Source organism: Oryctolagus cuniculus, chromosome 5 (assembly GCF_051225735.1).
Source record: "Oryctolagus cuniculus isolate XC-2025 breed Fujian yellow rabbit chromosome 5, ASM5122573v1, whole genome shotgun sequence".
Classification (NCBI taxonomy): Eukaryota; Metazoa; Chordata; class Mammalia; order Lagomorpha; family Leporidae; genus Oryctolagus; species Oryctolagus cuniculus.
Genome location: NC_142871.1, coordinates 126,042,920 through 126,060,840, shown reverse-complemented (window position 1 = coordinate 126,060,840; position 17,921 = coordinate 126,042,920). Strand labels below are relative to the sequence as shown.

Here is a 17,921-nt window from a genome sequence, read left to right as displayed (position 1 = left end):
AGGAGCAGCTGGGACTCGAACTGGCACCCATATGGATCCCGGCACTGCAGGCCAGGGCTTTAACCCGCTGCACCACAGCGCCAGCCCCCGTGATTGCTTCTTAAATTTGTATTTATTGACTTTCTTTCCTTTTAAAAAACTTATTTTGTTTATTTGAAAGGCAGAGTTACAGAGAGAGAGGTAGAGAGTCTTCCATTTGCTGGTTCACTCCCCAAATGACTGCAACAGCTGGAGCTGAGCTGATCCATAACCAGGAGCCAGGAGCTTCTTTCGTGTTCCCCACATGGGTGCAGGGGCCCAAGGACTTGGGCCATCCTCTACTGCTTTTCCAGACATATGAGTAGGGAGCTGGGTCAGAAGTGGAACAGCCAGGACTGGAACCCGTGCCCGTATGGGATGTTGGTGCTACAGGCCAAGGCTTTAACCTGCTGCGCCACAGTGCTGGCCCTATATTTATTTACTTTCACTTTTATTTGAAAGGCAGAGAGACAGAGTGAATGAGAGAAAGAGAGGGAGAGAGAGATCTTCCACCTGGTTCACTCTTCACACACCTGTGACAGCCCCGGCTGGGTTGGGTTAAAGCCTGGAGCCCAGTACTCAATCCAGGTCTCCCATGAGCATGGCAGGGACCCAGGTACTTGAACGGTCACCTGCTGCCTCCCAGGAAGCTGGACTGAGTGGAGGCAGAGGAGCTGCGACTCAGACCAGCACTCTGCTTGGGTCGTGGCATTCTGGGTGGCATCTCCACAGCTGTGCCAAGTGCCCTCCTGGGCTGGCGGTGGCTCCTGCTGGCTTCTTCAGGGCCCACTGTCCCTGAGGTCCTGGCTGTGCGCTCATGCGTCTGCTCCCTGCGCAGGCGATGGGTGCTCTGGCCACCCACGGCAGGGCTGTAGCCTTGGACAGCCAGGCGTTCAGGAATCAAGAGTCTGGGCCTGACCTCCAGGATGGCTGGCTCCCGCCAGGAGACCTCCCCTGACCCCCAGGAAGAGTCAACTCAGGCCAGTGACCAAGAGGAGGCTCAAGCCTCCTGGGTCCCCTCATGCCTGCAGCTGCTCCCAGGACCACCCCAGGAGACACAGGCCACGGAGCCCCCTGGAGACCTGGGGGGCCTGGGGAGGGGTGGGGGGAGGGGATGGTGGTATTTTCTCTGCAGGATTTATGTGTGTGTGCGTGTGTGAGAGAGAGTGAGTGTTTAACAAGCAGTGGGGCCTGCTCGACTTCTGAGCCTGGAATTTATACAGCCCCTTGTTGGCGGCTGCAGTTTATCTCGAGCGAAAGAATAATAAACTCAGTTGACAGGGTGATGCATTCAAAGCATCTTCCCGCCGCCCAGCGCGCAGCCCTGCCTGCTGTGCGGATGTCTGGCGTGGAGGGGACCGTGTTATCGAGCATTGGCCCCGCGGGTCGTCAACAACGCATTGTTTGCAGGCTTGGGGCAAGGCGGAGATGGGCCGGGGCTCCGGGGGAGACAGGGGGGCGGGGGGTCCGGCCACACGGGCGCAAGGACGGTCGCCCAGATGGAGTCACAGGCATCTGCCTTTGATGGAAGCCCAGGCTCCAGCCAAGCCCATCCCCCTGCCCACCAGCTGGCCAGATCGCCCCTGTTGCTGCCTGCCCCCATACTGCTGCTAGTGCGGCCCCAAAGGCAATGGGACACCTTGGGCCTCGCTGGACTCCATGGCCTGGGGAAGCCGCCCCTGCCATAGGCTGTGCATCCCCCCCACCCATCTAAGCAAGGAATTAGCATCGAACCCCAGACTTGAGGAATATGTGGACTTGTGAAAACTTGGGCAGGGGAAAGTGAAGCCCGCTCTCAGGCCCTGGAGAGCTGCGGCCCCCCAGGCACCCCTGCTGGGGACCCGGGCCCCTCCTGGCCTTTTGCCCTGCCCTGTCTGGGAGACCCCCGATGCTTGCCTGCCTGGTTTATAAGCTGCACTGTGGCCACATTTCTCGGACTTGCTGCGGGATGAAGGGAGATGCAAATTAGGAGCATGCTTCAAAAACTTGGGAGCAGGGTATAAATTCTCCCCTTCTGACTTCTTTCTTTTTCTTTTTAAAAAAGAATTATGTATCGATTGGAAAGTCAGACTTACAGAGAGAGAGAGAGAGAGAGGGAGAGAGAGATCTTCCATCAGCTGGTTCACTCCCCAAATGGCCACAACAGCCAGGGCTGGGCCAGGCAGAAGCCAGGAGCCAGGAGCTTCCTGCGGGTCTCCCACGTGGGTTCAGGGGCCCAAGCACTCGAGCCATCTTTTGCTGATTTCCCAGGTGCATCAGCAGCGAGCTGGATCGGAAGTGGACAGATGGACTCCAACCGGCTTCCATATGGGAGGCTGGTGCTGCAGGAGGAGGCTTAACCTGCTGGGCCACAGTACCGGCTCAATTCTTTCTCTCAAAGCTGCCTAAACTTCACATAGGAGAGCCTGGGCCACTACCTCCCTACTCTGCTTCTCCCTCAACTTCCACTATCAGGAAGTCCTTTCTCTTGCCTAACCTTAGGTTCTTTTGCTTCGGTTCAGCACTTCATGCATACATTCCAGTTTATTTTTTTAAAGATTTATTTATTTATTTGAAAGGCAGAGTTACAGAGAGGGAAGGTGAGACAGATAGAGAGATCTTCCATCTGCTGGTTCACTCCCCACATGGCCACAATGGGTGGGACAGGGCCAGGCCAAAGTCAGGAGGAGCCAGGAACTTCCTTTGGGTCTGCACGCAGGTGCAGGGGCCCAAGCACTTGGGTCATCTTCCGCTGCTTCCCCAGGCCATTGGCAGGATCGGAAGTGGAGCAGCCGGGACTTGAACGCATATGGGATGCTGGCATCGCGGGCAGCGGTCTAACCCGCGGTGCTGCTGCAACGTCAGCTCCCAAGCCCTGGCCTGGTGCTCCTCATGTACCTTCTGTTTGCTGGCTTCACGTCCTCAATTTCAGTCTGCTCCCAGGGCAGGGCCTCCTGCCCAGCCAGCCCCAGGACTTCCACTTCCCCTAGGAGCCCGTCCTCCAGCCCTGCTCTTGGAAAGCAGGTCGGCTCCCCTGGGCCCTGCAGACCCCAGCCCCATGGGCACAGGGAGGGAAAGGAAGCCCCCAGCACTGAGCCCCGGCACTGAGCCCCGGCCACGCCCCTCGCTCCATGCCTGGAATCCACCGAGCCCCATCCTATCCTCCTGATGGTCACTGCCACCCCCATTTCAGAGATTCCAGAAACAGAGGCTGCAGGAGATGCCGTCTCTGGCTTGCTGGCAGGGGCTGGAAGGCTGACTCCAGCCCAGAAGGTCTGGCTGGCCCCAGGGCTGCACCTGGCCCGCATCCTCGAAGCAGGCAGGGAAGCCAGACGCCCAGAACCGGACAGGTGGAGTCAAGGTGTCAGGAAGAACCCTGAGGCTGTGGGAATGGGGAGGGGTGAGGAGGGGAGGGCAGAGGCCTGGGGGCTGGAGAAGCCCCCAGGGATGAAGTCGGGAGAGCTCAGCCTGCGCTGGTGACAGGGGCGCTGTAGCAGGCCGTGGGCCCCTGAGACCCCAGCAGGGTGCAGCCACTTTGTCCCTCACTGATTTACTAACTTACTAATTTTTTTAAAAGTTTATTTATTTATTTGAAAGGCAGAGTTATAGACACACACACACACACACAGAGAGAGAGAGAGAGAGAGAGAGAGAGAGAGAGAGAGAGAGAGAGAGTATAATCTATCCGCTGGTTCGCTCCCCAGATGGCCTCAATGGCTGAAGCTGGGCCAATCTGAAGTCTGAAGCCAGGAGCCAGGAGCTTCCTCTGGGTCTCCCACGTGGGTGCAGGGACTCAAGGACTTGGGCCATCTTCCGCTGCCTTCCCAGGCCACAGCAGAGAGCTGGATCGGAAGTGGAACAGCTGGGACTCAAACTGGAGCCCGTATGGGATGCTGGTGCCACAGGTTTACCCACTAGGCCACAATGCTGGTCCCTCACTCACTCATTCTATCCCTTGTCTGCCTCTCAGGGTCTCATAGGGAAGAGACCTCTCAGCAGGTGTCAGCCAGGGTCCCCATGGTTTCTGCTCACCCATCCGTCACCCTTTGCTGTGTAGTGAGCACCTGCTGTGTGCCCAGCCCCCAGCACTGGAGGTGGCTGGCTTGACCCCATCCCCAGGGCACTCACGGCCCACTGAGGCAGGATGAGAAGCTCGTGGATGCCAGGAGCCACCTGTTTGGGCTGTTCAAAGGAGAGAGCTCTTCATGGAAAGCGCCAGGACTGGGAGGTGAGAGGGCACGGTTGGGCTGCTTGAGGACAGGAACCAAGGGCCCCACCACCCCACGCACGGGCAGCTGTGGACGATGCTGAACGAGATGCCGACAGGGAGCGCTGGTGAGTCCCAGGGGCAGATGGGCCCGTGCCTCTGGATTCATCACATTCATTCCACCGCTCCTCTGTCGCTGGGCATCTGTTGTCCGGGCGTTGCTGGAAACAACAGGCGGACCCATGGCAGTCAGATGGGCAGACCACTCTCGGGCCCCATTTGTGCCAAGCTTGGGGCGGAGCCTGCAAGTCATTGGGCAAGAGGCAGCCGTAGCCTCTGGCCAGATGTTTGAAGGGGCTGGGGTGCATTTAGGGGCGCAGCCTGGGGTGGAAGAGGACAGCGGGTCCCATGAGAGCTGCCTCTGCACTGTTCTGTGCTCTAGCCCCACCCCCGGCTCCAGACCCCACGGGGCCAGCAGAAGGAGGCCCACAAGTCCAAGGGAGGAGGCCCAGTGGGAGGCCTGGGGCTCTGGGAAGGCAGGAAGACCCCATCTCTGGCCAAGGACACATCTGGGGACCCCTGCCCAGCGGGACGTCCTTGGCAAACCCTGTCCTGCAGTCTCGGGTTGATTTGCATGCCTATTTGCATACACTGCTTGAAACAGGTCCCCACCCATATTCATCTGTGGCATTTTGATGTATGTCCTTGCTCCTCCTCCTCACCCCTAGCTGGCTGTGCCCCGTGCATTTTGCTCCCCCTTCTGGAAGGGAGGACAGAGCAGGGACCGAGCCCAGCTGCAGAAACCCCAGGGTTTGTCTGTGGCAATACCTGGGGAAGGCTCATCCGCCTGCCCCGCCAGCCTGGGTGCTCCGCTGGGAAATGCTGTGGACTCTGCGGTCCCTGGAGGCTCGTAAACTGAGCCACGGCCTGGAAGTGCTCGCGGTCTCAGGGAGCTCCAGGCCCCAGTGAGAACCGCCTGTGAGCTATCTGCAGGACAGCAGCTAATGGAGTGACGAGTGAGCGTCGCCTGCAAGTCTGCGGCCTGTCCCATGTGGGTTGCTCCTGCAGACCAGAGCGCTGGGGGCTGGGCGGGGCTGGGCTCGGGGCTCCTTCCCCGTGCGCGCAGACAGATGGGACACAGAGTGGCCCCTTGCCCTTTTGCAAACCTTGTGCAGCCTGGGGTGGCGAGAGAGCTGGGAACCCTGTGCCTGTGGCTTCCTGCACCTCCGTCTCCACTTCTGAACCGGGAGGGGCGACAGCTGGAGCGCATCTGCTGGGCCCCCAGGCACCCTCTTGTCCAGGGAAGACCAAGCCAATGCCACTGCCACTGCCGGCTCACTGCGCTACTCCCTTGGAAGCCTCCAGCATGCCCTCAGCTTACGGGAGTCCCAGTGGGCACCCCACGGACACACCTGCCACCCACCCGTGTGCCGTAGTGAGCAGAAGACAGGGATGGGGTGCCAAGAAGTTGCTGACGGTCTGTCCCTGCCCTCCCAGCCACCCCAGAGAGAGACAGGCAGGAGGGGCTGGCAGCTGCATATCGAGGCCTCCCACCCCTGAGCGCCCTGAGGGATGCCCACTCCCCGCCTCCCCGCCACACGAGCCCTGCACCGTGCGAGGCTCGGCTTGTCACCGCCAGGCTCTCTACCCGATAGACGATAGACGGGGCTGTGATGCTGTGACCGCCCCTTATCTGTGCAGCTTATCTCCTGTGGCCACTCAGCCGCCAGACTCCAGGGGGCCACCGGCAGGTCCCTCCTCGTCTCAGGCTTCTTCAGCTTCCACCCCCACCCCCCTAGTCCCCACCCCCGACCCACACTCTGGTCCCTCTCGGCTGGCACGGTCAGGCCCGGCCAGAGCAGGGAACGCCCCTGGGAGCTCAGAGTGCTGCTGGCAGGTCAGCTTCTCCCTCTGCCTGTTCACCTGTGGGTTCCCACGGGCTCTCACCCCACCCCCAGCAACGCTGCCCCAGAAATGAGGGGATGGGCATTTGGCTGCTGACCTCCCTAGGGGTGGGGCTGTGTCTTCCCCCCTCAGACTGGGGCTACCTGGGATAGGGCTACGTCTCCCCCCTCGGACTGGGGCTACCTGGGATAGGGCTGCGCCTCCCCCCTCAGACTGGGGCTACCTGGGATAGGGCTGCGTCTCCCCCCTCGGACTGGGGCTACCTGGGATAGGGCTGCGTCTCCACCCTCAGACTGGGGCTACCTGGGATAGGGCTGAGTCTCCCCCCTCAGACTGTCCTCCCTGAGGACAGGTCAGGTACACTTTGAGGAAGGGCAATTGACCCGAGAGCCCTAGAGAGCCTTAGGTCAGTAAAACCTTCCATGATTCTTGACACCTCATCCAGATGTGGTTTTGCTTTTTTTTTTTTTTTTTTTTTCCAGTGGCGAGGGTAAGTTGTTCATAAAGCCAGATTGAAAAAAAGGAAAGAAGGTGGGGGAGGGAGAGGGAAAGAAGGAAGGAAAGAAGCGAGCAGGCATGCGGCATAGCAGCTTAAGCTGCCTTTACGGTGCCCACACGCCGTGTCAGAGCGCCCGTTCGAGTCCGGCTCTTCCACTTCCCATCCAGCTCTCTGCTATGGCCTGGGAAAGCAGTAGAAGATGGCCCAAGTGCTTGGGCCCCTGCACCCACGCGGGAGACCTGAAACAAGCTCCTGGCTCCCAGCTTCTGCCTGGCCTAGCTCCTGCCATTTCAGCCATTTGGGGAGTGAACCAGCAGATGGAAGATCATTCTCTCTCTCTCTCTCTCTCTCTCTCTCTCTGTCACTTTGCCTTTTACATAAATAAATTTTTTGAAAAGAAAGTTTCATTTAAAGAAAAAAAAAAGGCAAGGGCGGGGGTGGGAGGGAGAGAAAGGGGAGCGCCCAGGCCTCCTGCAGGGAGCCTCTCTGTGTAAGGTCCTCGACCCCCAACACCGGCTTCTCCCCCCCCGCTGCAGGATCTGTGGAGGGGGCTGCCTGTCTCCAGTGACAACAGAATGCCAGCTCCAGATGGGCCCCGGGTGCTGGCAGCAGCAGGAAGAGGACCTGGGCTGACAGACAGCTGCCCCTCTGCACGCTCCCCCATCCGTCCCCACCTCGGCGGCAGCCACGTGACCCAGGGGGGACATGGCCACCCAGCTCTGCGGTGGGCTCCAGCTAGCTCCCTCTCCCTCCAGCACCCCTGTCCCACCTGACCCTGCCCGGGGCCTGGCTGGGCTCCAGAGCCTCTGGGACAGCGCCAATGGCCGCCGGTCTGGCAGAGCCTCCCAGCTCCACGTCCTCCCTCCCGCCTTCCCCCACAGCCTCCTCTCCCCTAGAGGTGCAGCTCGCTGCCCTCCTCCCCGGCCCACATCCGTCCGTGTGTTCATCTTTTCAACACGTGTGTTTCCGAGCCCCTGAGATGTGCCAGGCAGGAGAGATAAAGGCCGGGGAGCCAGATGTCAACAGTCAATTAGAGCCCTTTCCCTCGGGGGGCTTGGCTCAGCCGGGTCTGGAATAGCCACGCCCAGCCGCGACCCAGGGCTGCTGTGTGCCGGGCCCTGCGCCAAGTGCTTCACGCCAGGTAACTCAACTCTCGACAGCTCTGCCAGGCAGGGCTGCTACAGTGGAACCCGGGCACGGAGATGCCAAGTGACCCGCCCCAGGCTGTGGCTTACGAGACCCACGCCAGGCTACAAACCCAGATTGCCTGGGCCAGGGACCACACTCTTTTTTTTTTTTTTTTTTTTTTAAGACTGATTTATTTATTTGAAAGTCAGAGTTAGGAGGAAAGAGAGAGAGAGATAGAGAGAGAGAGAGATTTCATCTGCTGGTTCACTCCCCACATGGCCACAATAGCCAGGCCAAAGCCAGGAGCCTAGAACTCCATCCGAGTCTCCCACATGGGTTCAGGGGCCCAAGCACTTGAGCCACCTTTCCCAGGCTTTCCCAGGCCATAGCAGAGAGCTGGATTGGAAATGGAGCAGCCAGGGTAAAACCCAGCACCCCTATGGGATGCTGGCAGCACAGGTGGAAGCTTAGCCCACTATGCCACAGTGCCAGCCCCAACCCAAACTCTTCACTCTGACCTCACGGTGCAGAGACTGGGCTTTGCTCTGCACCCCTCCGGGAGGACCCTGGCACAGCCCCACTGCACATCAGCCCCCTGCCCGGAGCTGTCCCTCTGAGAGGAGGAGTGACTTGCATTCCCACCCTGCCCGCTCCTGAGCCGTGGCCTTTCCCCCCGTGGCCATCTCTGTGGACAGGGGGCATCTCCCAGGCCAGACTGTCCATCTCTGGCAGGCATGGCCTGAAATTGCCTCAGCACTGGGCACAGAATGGGCCCAGCACAGGATTCCTTGAGCTGGTGGCCCTTGGGGGTGTTGAGGGAGGTCCTCCATCTGAGACACAGGATGGAGGAGAAGACCCGGGCCCCCGAGAGCAAGCAGGTAGGGGCAGAGGTGGCAGGGGCTCATCTGCTGAGCGTGCACCGCCCTGGGCTCAGCTCGGGTCTGAGTTCAGAAGGTCGGTCCTGCACCTGCCTGGCCCCACCCAGCCTGCACCAGCACCGTGACACGAGGCTCCTGGTCTTCAGTGTGTGGGGACCATGATTTGGGGTCTTGTGAGGACAGAGGGTCTCTCACAATGGAAGCCCCTCACACCTCATGAGCCTGGGAGCCCCCTGGCAAGGGCAGGCAGGCAGGGGGAGCCTTCAGAGTTGATGCCATAGGTCATGGCCTCCCCTGTACCAGTGTCAAACGGCCTGAAGAGGAAGTGACAGAGCCAGGAGAAGCTGGGACAGCCTGGGGAGGCCCTCTCAGACCGGGGCCTTCCCGGCTCCCAGAACCCGGGCTCCCTCTTGCTGCTGCAGCCCTGAGCCCAGTGTGTGCACATGATTGACTGTATGTGTGAAGACGTGCCTGCTGACTCCTGTGTGGGTGTCTGAATATGTGCGCACATGTGTATGTGTGTGGAGTGTGTGCATGCATGTGTGGTGTGTGTGCATGCACATGTGTGTGCATGTGTGGTGCACATGCCTGTGTGTGCATATGCATTGTGGTACATGTGCATTGTGTGTGCATGCCCATGTGTAGTGCATGTGTGTGAATATGCATGTGTGGTACATGTGCCTTGTGTGCAATATGCATTGTGGAACATGTACATTGTGGTGTGCATGTGTGGATATGCATATGCATGTGCACTGCATGTGTGTGCATGTGTGTGCACATGCATTGTAGTGTGTGTGCATGTCTGTGTATATGCATGTGTGGTGCATGTGTCTGTGTGTGCATATGCACATGTGGTGCATATGCATATGTGTGCGTGTATGTATGCACACGCTTGTGTGGGCTTATGAATGCAGAGGCCCCAGGAACTAGAGGACTTGGCTTCTGCTTCCTTCCAAAACCACAAGGATGCTGGCTGGCCTCAAGCCTCGGTTTCCTCAAGACCCAGAGCCGCTGATGAGAAACAGACCCCGCCGAGCCGCCCGTGGCGCAGGGCAGCCCAAGTGCGGGAACCGTTGGCCTGAAGGCCTGCCCTGCTGCTGGGATCTGGGTGGCCTCCTGCGTCATGGATGCAAAGAAGGGACTCGCGGAGCTGGGCTGCCAGGCTGGCCCCGGATGAAGCTGGCGAGCCCGGGAGCTGGGGATGCTCCTCCCCCACAGGCCCTCTGGGGGAGGCCACAGCTACCAGGTGTCCCTTACCTGATGAAGGAGGCAGTGGCTGAGAGGAGCCCCCTGCCCGGGAGTCAGACTGCCCAGGGGGTCCTGCAGTGGGAAGGGAGGCCAAGGGGGCGGTGCTCTCCTCTCCACCTCCACACTCTGGGTCAAACCCTGCGCCTCCTGCAGATGGAGGGGAGGGGCATTAAGAATACAGATTTCTGGGACAGCCTCCCCGTCCTGACTCAGCGGGCCTGGGGTGAGTTAGGAAGCCTACCTTTTAACAAGGGCCCCGCGTGACCACAGCAGCACAAACACGGCAGAGCGCAACCTTAGCACCAGAGCCGAGTCTGGAGGCCTGGGCTGGACTCTCCATTCACTCTCTCCCATCCTGGAAACGGGGGCACAACGTGACTTCATGTCGCACCCTCGGATGCTCAGGGTATGCTAGAAGTAATGCCAGCAACAGCAGTGACTGCGGCCGACCGTGACCAAGCACCGGCTTCGGGCCAGGCCCTCTCTGCCACCGACGGGACTCAGAGCCGGGAGGCCAGGTTGAGGAGCCAAGCTCACAGCCCCAGCCCTGCTGGCCCCTTGCTTGCCAACAACACACAGGAAAGCCTTCTTGCCTGGGAGCCCCGTGGGCGCCAGGCCTGCCCCACAGCTGCCCCCATTTGCACGAAGCAGCAGTCCCAGAAGCCTCTGCTCTCCTGAGAGACAGAGCCCAGAGCTCCCGGGAGCCAGTCCTGGTTTCCTCTGGGCTAATTGGCTAATCGTCTGCAGCCTTGTTAGATGGAGGGCTAGACGTGCGCGCTCCCGGCCGGCCCTCGCCCTGCGCGGCTCCCTGGCTCACAGCAGGGATAGATTAGCAAGCAGGCTGCTCTCGCTCGTCTCATTCCTTTCTGAGGCCCTGTCCTCTGACGTGGGAAGCTGCAGGTTTTCTTTATGTGGGCAGAGAACCCCGGCAGGCTATGCACAGGAGGGAAGGAGAGAGGAAGGGAGGGAGAGAGATGGCGGGGTGGAGGCGGGGAGTCTCCCTCCCTCCTCTCCCACAGTGTGGCCCTGCACTCAAAGCATCCCAGCTCAGCCCGGAGCCGCCCCGTGAGCTGGGGCCCCAGGCAGACAGGAAAAGGCTAACCCAGCAGTTCCGTGACAGGGAGTGAGGCCTCAAACTCTGGGGCGCTTTCACCTCCTCGGCTGCCAGTGGAGCACAGGCAGAGAAAGAGCTCCCTGAGGGGCCCCCGGCAGAGCAGGCAGGGAGCGCAGGTTGTAGGGACCCCCGTGGTGGGTGGGTGGGGGGTGACCCAGGGCACAGGATGCCAGGGGCCCAGCATGAGGCCGAGGGTGTGGAGGGGTTTCTGGTGCCGGCTAAGAGCTCAGGCTGGCCCATGCCGCGGCTCAGTAGGCTAATCCTCCACCTTGCGGCGCCGGCACACCGGGTTCTAGTCCCGGTCGGGGCGCCGGATTCTGTCCCGGTTGCCCCTCTTCCAGGCCAGCTCTCTGCTGTGGCCAGGGAGTGCAGTGGAGGATGGCCCAGGTGCTTGGGCCCTGCACCCCATGGGAGACCAGGATAAGTACCTGGCTCCTGCCATTGGATCAGCGCAGTGCGCCGGCCGCGGCGGCCATTGGAGGGTGAACCAACGGCAAAGGAAGACCTTTCTCTCTGTCTCTCTCTCTCACTGTCCACTCTGCCTGTCAAAAAAAAAAAAAAAAAAAGAGCTCAGGCTGCACCATCTCCCTGCTCACTGTGTGCACAACCTGCAGATGTTCATCTCTCCCAGCCCCAAGAAGCTTCCTGACCACTCAGCCCTCCTGGCCCTGCCAGGCCCCCAGCACGGCCCCTGTGTCTGTCAATGTGCAGGGGTCTGGGGCCTGGTCTACCCGAGTGACTGCACAACAAAGGGGCAGCATGGGCTCCAGACTCACACAGCCCTGGTGTTCAGCCCTCAGGCTCAGCTGGGCTTCAGTTTCCTCACCTGGAAAATGGGACTAATAATGACACTTCCTTCAAGGGACAGGAAAGACTTAAAGAGACCCTCTCTGCAAAGGGTTCGCCCAGAGAAGGGCAAAATGAGGCTCCAAAATTGTGCATGTTGCCCCGTGGCTCAGAGCACCCTGGCGGCTGTTAGCACCAGTACCGCACGGCTGGACTTGAACAATGGGGCCCAGGCACCTGGCCCACGGCTCCCGTCCCTCAGTCTTGAGACCACAGGGTCCCCAAGCTTGTGAGGGCTCAGCCCCCCGGGAAAGCTGGAACAGGACAGACTTCCAGGCCAGGCCCTCTCCTGTCCACCCTGCCAGCCCCCTGCTCCCCCGGGGCTCTCTTCCCCTGACCGCAGTGGTCTGTCAGGGGCGCGGGAGCTGTATGCAACAGGCGCCTTTTGTCCGCCGGCCAGGGTGCACCTGCAGCGCCTCGTCCCGGCCCGGTGCGCCAGCTCTTGGCAGGCCGCGGGGCGGCCACTCCATAGCATCCTCAGCCTGAAAGAAGCCCTTTCTTTTCCTTCTCTCCTCCTTCCTCTCTCTGCTCTCCACAGAGTGGTCATCTCCACGGGGCAGCAGGAATGATGGGCTCTGCCAGAGCCCTGGAGTCTCCTCGGCCAAGAGACAGGGTGGGGCTTAGGAGACAAAGCGAGAGTGGCCCGGGGCCGGCCAAAGCCCCCGGGGCTACCTTAGGGCACTGCCAGCCCTCCGCCTCCCCACGCAGCATGGGCAAGCGCCGCGCGGCTCACTCAGCCAGAGCTGTGTCCCTGGCCAGCCTGGCGCAGCCCGCCGCTGGGGTCTCAGACCGGAAGGCCTCTGAGCAGGCTGCGGATGCGGGCCTGACACGCGGCGGCCACAGCCTCATGGAGCGGTTTTTCCTTTTCCTGAATCCAAGCCCGGCCTTGCTCATTTTCCCCGCTCTCCTAGCGGGCGTGGTCATATGATTTGCCCACTCGGTCAAAAATACATAAAATCAGAGTGGAGGAAAGGCTGTTAGGGATGGCCTTGCTGACAGCAAAGCAGATCAGGAGGTAAAGCACGAATGATAAAAAGTAGGTCCAGGGACCGGGGTGGTGACCTAGCAGGAAAAGCTACTGCCGGCATCCCATATGGGCACCAGTCTGAGTCCCGGCTGTTCCACTTCTGATCCAATTCCCTGCTAATGACCTGGGAAAAGCAGCAGAAGGTGGTCCCAGTGCTTGGGTCCCTGAACCCAGGTGGGAGACCTGGAAGAAGCTCCTGGCTTTGGATCAGCCCAGCCCTGGCCATTGCTATCATCTGGGGAGTGTACTAGCTGATGAAAGTTTCTCTCTCTCTCTCTCTCTCTCTCTCTCTTTCTCTTTCTCTCTCTCTGTAACTCTGATTTGCAGATAAATAGATCTTTTTTTAAGTAGATCCAAGAACTAAAAGATGAAAGCAATCTTTAGGCATTCGTGGTAGAGAGAAACTGAGTGGCACACCCCAGCTCTTGTTGGAGGGTCACTGTGTCTCCATCCCAGCAGGGATGCTCTTCCCGGGGCCCCGGTCTTCCGTGGAAGATCGGATCGTGGTCGGTTTCTGTGGAGGAAGATTTGAGAGCATATAGCACCGTTTTCACAAGAACTTTCAAAGCACATGATTTCCATTTTCTTTATGCTCTTGGCGCTTAAAGAATTAAGTTAGCAAGAGTTCACAGCAGCAGCCTAAGTGATTTAGATCAAAGTTCTCAGTGAGGACAACTAGAACAGCCGAGCCAAATAGCTTTAACATCTGCTTGAGTGAGCCTCTCCCCACATGGCTAGGATGCCTGCATCCCCTGTCAGACTGCCTGGACTTGAACTCTGGCTCTGGCTCCTGACTTCAGCCTCCTGCTAATGCAGACACCGGGAGGCAGCCGTGATGGCTCTAATAGTTGGGTTCCTGCCAACCAAGTGAGAGACCCGGATTGAGTTCCTGGCAGTGGTCCCTGCCCAGCCCCAGCCTTTGCAGGTGTTTGAGCAATGGTCAATGTGCTATACCCCAGCCCCATCCCTTCCAAGGTCTGTTTCCTCCATCCGGGTGGTGAGAAAACACCTCCGGAAGCCCGAGAGGCTGCGAACAAAGTGGCAGAACCCGGAATGATCTCTGTGCCCTCTGCCTTCCTGGATCTGATTGCTCCAGGGCCCAGGTGCCAAGAGCTCAGATTCTCAGACTGGGAGAAGGGGATGCAACTGCAGAGGCTGCAGGCGTGGACACCTAAAACACTCACGGACAGAAAATATGAACAGGCACACTCACCACTCGGGAAGTGCCGTGGCGCCGACAAGGCACAGGTTCCCAAGGGATCAGCCAGACGCGCGCTTCAAACAACACAGCTCTCCCCCACCTGACGGGCACCCGTTCGAAAGACAGAGCTTTCTTGGGTCCTGGCTGGCCCCAGGGGGGATGAGCACAGCCATTCAGAGAGCAACCTACACACGTGTCCACACTGCAGCCCACAGCCCTGTGAAAGGGGGGTCCGACCTGGAAAGACCATCGTGCACAGGCAGCAAAGTGTGTGATGGTGCAGAGCCGGGGGCAACCTGAACGCCCATCCGTGGGAGGGAGGGCGGCTCCCGCAGCTCCCCGCAGAGTGCTGGTGAGACCAGCCAGGTGCACCCGCACATCTCTTCACAGCTGAATGGGGAGAGCTACAGCACCGCAGCTCGGATCCTAATTACCAGCATGGAGAAAACACCACCACCGTTATCCAAACCAGACGCACGTCTCGAGATCTCTATCCAACCCACAGAACGACGCTCCTGGCCCTGCTCTGGATGTGGGAGTGAGCGTGGGAAATGAAAGTAGGGATTGGGGTGGAAGACGAAAGTGTAAAACAAGGGGCAGGCATTTGGCACAGTGGTGAGGACACTACTCGGGCTGCCCGAGTTCCATATCGGTGTCTGGGCTGGAGTCCTCGCTTGGCTTCTGATTCCAGCTTCCTGCTAGTGCACACCCTGGGAGGCAGCAAGAAGGCTCAAGGCCATGGCTTCCTGCCGGCCACGTAGGAGACCACAGATGTTGCAGGCATCTGGGGAGCAAACCCCAGATGGAAGGTCTCTGTCGCTATGTCTGTCTCTCTCTGTCTTTCAAATAAAAAAAAATCTAAATAAAACAATGAAAATTGAAGTGGGCTTTAAATAGACCAAGGACAATAGAATGAGGGATCTTTCAAAAGTTTGTGGAAAACGCATATTATGAAAAAACCACATAGATTTCAAACTTTCCTTACCAAAATAAATTTACCATCTGGTTCCATTTTCCACAAACGTGTTGAATTGTGAGCCACGGAGCACCATGTGTCTGCATCCGAGGGAGAGGAAGCTACGGCAGTTTCCTGGACTTCAGCCACGGAACCCCGGCTTCCTGGGGCCCCGGGAACGTGCATCCCAGGGATTCTGCACATCCCAAGTAGCTGGTCATCTGCGCCTACTTGGACACACCCGGTGATGGGGAGCTCATTCCTGTACCCCAGTGAGGAGCAACAACCCCTCCGTGCCTTGCAAACCACCGACCCCAGCTGCAGCCCCCAGAGCTCCAGTCCCCAGAGCTCCAGTTCAGCTGCACCTGCCTCCGCATCCCAGCCCCTCAGTGAACTCCAGAGGCCGGCATCTTCCTCTCCAGCCTCATCAGGCATGGGCGCCCTGCATGCCAAACTCAACGGCTGTCCATTGCTCCAGTGTCTCTGTGCTCGTCGGGTTCTCCCCTCCCCCTCCCCACAACCTCCATGCTCGCCGATTGTCCCCTTGGGGAGTGAACCCCACGCGGAAGATCTCTGTGCCTTGGGTCTAGCCTAGCTCCCAGTCCCTCCTTCAAACACAGCTCCCTCAGAGAGCTCCTACGCTCTGGGCAAAGACTGGCCAGCTCAGGGGACAGCGAGACAAACACCTCCTTCAGCCTGGGCCCTTCAGTCTGTTAATACAAGCTCAGACGACTCAGCTAGGAAGCAGTCAGCTCTCAGGGAAGCTGTGGTTGGCCAGGCTTCCGGGTCTCTCATTAGCACTGCTCTGGGGCCCGCGGCATCCAGTTGGAGACAAGCATGAATGTTGTACACAGCACGAACAGCAGGCTGCGCGGAGCAAGATCCCCGCCTGCCACTCGGCTTCCCGTGCACCTGCTTGGAGGCTGATACATATACATGCCGGTACACACGGGGGCACACACACCGGTACACACTCCGATTCCTGCCTGCACAAAGAAGAGCCCAGTGTCCACTGTCAGAGGACGCCGACACGTGCCTTACTGTCTCACCAAACAGCCGCCTTGGAGAACTTTCCTTACCAGGGCATAGCCTTTCCTTGAGGGGATCTACCCAGAGGACTGACCTGTCCCCTGCTGGTGGGCGGCCAGGTTGCTTCCAGTTGTTTGCACACAGGACAGGATTTCCATAGGATCAATACCCTGTGCCTTTTGGCTTGGATTTGCGAGATTCAGGTGGTCAGATTGGTCAAGCCTGGCTCCCAACTTTGGCCTCTGCCCTATCCTGGTCTGTTGTGGACATTTGGGGAGTGCAACGGGGGTGGGAACTTTCTCTCTCTCTCTCTCTCTCTCTCTCTCTCTCATCTTCTCAAATAATTTTTGTGTGTGAGAAGAGTCTAATTGGGAAATGACGGACTTGTGAGCCTGAGGTCAGCCCTCAGGGACTTCTTGGGAACTGATCAGTTGGCGTGTGAATTTATACATGGAGAAGACAGACAGACAAGCAGACAGACAGCCGGCCGGCGGGCTTCACACAGCAGATCCGCCACTTCATACCAATCAATCGCACGGAGAGGTGGGTTCTGTTACCATCAGGTCACAGATGGGGAAACTGAGGCTTCTGGCGTGTAGGTCATCTGCCCCAAACCAGCCCAGCCTCGGCTCTGCTGACCACAGAGGCCGAGGCTTCCACGGCAAACCCCCCAGAGGTGGGGTATTCCAGGAGCCCACGAAGCCGGGTGGCCCAGCCTTTGCTCCCCTTCTCTCCTGGACCTGGGAACGGGGGACGAGGGCCTGTTGGGGTGTTTTAGTGAGGCTGCCTCCCTGGTGACAGCTGCTCTCATTTCCAAATCACCAAGTGGGGCTGCTGCCATCTGCGCCCCATTCCCCACCTCCTTAGCTGCTTTGGCCTGACGCTTACTCGCTGCGGGGTCGGGGGGACCGTGCATAGAGTCCATGTCCCTATTTTGTGAGCATGGACTTTCAAAATGGTGCACCCTCCTCCCTCTGTCATGGAGGTTCCGGGTGGGCTCCGTGTCCCAGCCCCCTTTGCTCCAGTGCAAAGCCCTGTGAGACTTCCTTCCCCCGGGGAACCACTTCCTACAGTTCAGGATGCCCTGCCCTCTGGCGCCCAGCTCCTCACACCCACAGCCACGCTAAGGCCATTGTCATTCCCAACCCACGCTCACGTGGCCAACAACTCTGAGCAACTCATTTGTTAGCTGCTTTTTTTTATTTTTTTAAGGCAGATACAGTGAGAGAAAGAGACAGAGAGAGAGTTATAGACAGTGAAAGAGAGACAGAGAGAAAGGTCTTCCTTCTGTTGGTTCACTCCCCTAATGGCCACTATGGCCAGCACTGTACCAATCCGAAGCCAGGAGCCGGGTGCTTCCTCCTGGTCTCCCAAGCGGGTACAGGGACCCAAACACTTGTGCCATCCTTCAGTGCCTTCCCGGGCCACAGCAGAGACCTGGACTGGAAGAGGAGCAACCAGGACTAGAACCCGGGGTGCCAGCGCTGCAGGCGAAGGATTAGCCAAGTGAGCCACGGCGCCGGCTTTGTTAGCTGCTTTGTTAACAGTCATGTATCACAGGCACGTTCTGGGCCAGACCCTGCACTGGAGCACAGAGGTCCCAGGTCCTGCCCTGGAGGAGACACACGGAGGCCAAGCCAGGCCTGGCTGCCACAGTGGGTTGTGAGTCAGGCGACCGCGTGCGCTCGGGGACAGCTTCAGCAAGGCTTCCGCTGGCTGACTTCACGACCTCCAGCAGGTCTCTGGCTCCCAGCCCCTGCCGGCTCTGGGGTCCAACAACTGTCGGATGGGGTAGCCTGAGCCTTCTCTTCCCGAGTGTTTAGAGGGTGGGAAGCATGGTGATAGGAACAGTTCAGGAGACCCAGGACCCAAGCCAGGCCTGCGTGA

The 17,921-nt window shown here is 59.2% G+C and overlaps 1 long non-coding RNA gene across 3 annotated transcripts; it reads right to left on the bottom strand.

Moving 5' to 3' along the window:
* Positions 1 to 3,605: 3,605 nt before the first annotated feature.
* On the bottom strand, positions 3,606 to 10,625 carry LOC149126647 (uncharacterized). 3 transcript variants are annotated; one of them, XR_016234052.1, is made up of 4 exons: positions 10,104 to 10,625; positions 9,872 to 10,009; positions 4,126 to 4,425; positions 3,606 to 3,839 (listed from the first exon to the last, which is right to left on the bottom strand). It is a non-coding gene; the product is annotated as an uncharacterized LOC149126647 (long non-coding RNA). The 3 variants fall into 3 exon arrangements; XR_016234053.1 differs by having other exon boundaries at positions 4,171 to 4,425; XR_016234054.1 differs by lacking the exon at positions 4,126 to 4,425 and having other exon boundaries at positions 10,104 to 10,623.
* Positions 10,626 to 17,921: the final 7,296 nt, after the last annotated feature.